The following is a 1747-nucleotide window of genomic DNA, read 5'->3' on the forward strand; positions in this document are numbered from 1 at the left end:
TTGAAGTGAAAACATCCTAGTAACAGATAGATTGCAAAGGCCCAACTGCCAAACAGGTCTGTCAAAGCATGTTAGTCTTCCCAGTTGTGATGAAACAGAAAAGCCACAGCAGAAACACCGGGTTTATAATACATGACAACTAGTAGGGACTTTTCATTTGATTAAAATTCTATAAATGGTAGCTAATATAGCATAAAAATTGCTGGGAACTGGGTATCTGACTATAGTTCCAGCCGGCTGGATGTTAAGGCAGGAGGATAATTTAAGACCTGAACTTCCTGGTCAGAGAAAAGTTAATGTAACAAAAATTGTGTGCATAACTGTGCTACAAGATATCCATGTGTGTGCTTGTGTGTGTGTGTGTGTGTTGTGCATGATGTCTGTGTGTGCATTTACCTAAGTGTGCTTGTGTTTGTGTATGTGTGAGCATGCATGTCCTTGTGTGTATATGTGTAACAGAGAGAACAAGACTATTAGCTTGTTTTGAATTTTCACTGTTTGATCAACCTTTTTTACTAAAAAACTAGCTGTCCACTCCTCAATTTTTTCATTTGGACAGTTAAATGTAGTAGCCAATTCCTAGACTGAGTTAACTATTGTGTAAAATGTACATATATATGGCACTAAGCAAACAACAGAATTAATAAACACATTAGAATTCTGTCCTTTCAAAATGTTCCACTCTTTGCTATAAAAATACATTGTAAGGGAATTTACTAACAGTTAATTCCCATCTAATGAGTAAACTTTTCCAAACTGCATCTTTTCTTCAAGAGTTGGTGAATGATTTCTCTATGCGCACCTCACTCTCTTCTCCAGAGACATGGGTGGTGACAATCAGACGACAGTCACAGAATTCCTCCTCCTGGGACTCTCTGAAGAGTCAGTCCAAGAGGAGGTTGTCTTTGGGATGTTCTTGGGGATGTACATGGTCACCATCTCTGGGAACCTTCTCATCATCCTGGCCATCAGCTGTGACCCTCATCTCCACACACCCATGTACTTCTTCTTGGCCAACCTCTCCAGTGTCGACATCTGCTTTTCCTCAGTCACCGTCCCCAAGGCACTGGTGAATCACATGGTGGGAAGCAAGTCCATCTCTTACATGGAGTGCATGATCCAGATGTACTTCTTGATCATATTCGGCAACTTGGACAGTTTTCTCCTGAGTGTGATGGCCTATGACCGCTATGTGGCCATTTGTCACCCACTCCACTACACCCTGATGATGAGCCCCAGACTCTGTGTCCTCCTGGTGGCCATATCATGGGTCATTGCAAACCTGAATGCTCTCTTGCACACTCTCCTCATGGTTAGACTCACCTTCTGTTCCCACAATGCAGTGCCCCACTTCTTCTGTGACCCCTACCTTGTCCTGAAACTATCTTGTTCAGATACCTTTATCAATGATGTCACAATATTCACTGAAGGTGGAATGATATTTATGACAACATTTGTATGCATTGTTGTTTCCTATGCCTACATCAGCTCTAAGGTCTTGAAGATGCCCTCTACCCAGGGGATAAGAAAAGCCATGTCCACTTGTGGTTCCCACCTCACTGTGGTCTGTCTTTTCTACGGGGCAATACTAGGAATTTATATGCACCCTTCATCCTCATAATCACTACAGGATGCAGTGGCCTCTGTCATCTTCACAGTGGTGACCCCTATGGCCAACCCCTTCATCTATAGCCTGAGGAATCATGACATCAAAGGAGCCCTAAGGAAGATAATTCTCAGGTCCTAG

At 42.6% G+C, this 1747-nt stretch overlaps 1 pseudogene; it reads left to right on the plus strand.

Annotated features, from left to right (window-relative positions):
• Positions 1-823: 823 nt before the first annotated feature.
• On the plus strand, positions 824-1747 carry LOC126495429 (olfactory receptor 1361-like; annotated as a pseudogene).

Source organism: Alexandromys fortis, unplaced genomic scaffold (assembly GCF_014885135.2).
Source record: "Alexandromys fortis isolate MF-2015 unplaced genomic scaffold, M_Fortis_MF-2015_v1.1 scaffold_499, whole genome shotgun sequence".
Lineage (NCBI taxonomy): Eukaryota > Metazoa > Chordata > Mammalia > Rodentia > Cricetidae > Alexandromys > Alexandromys fortis.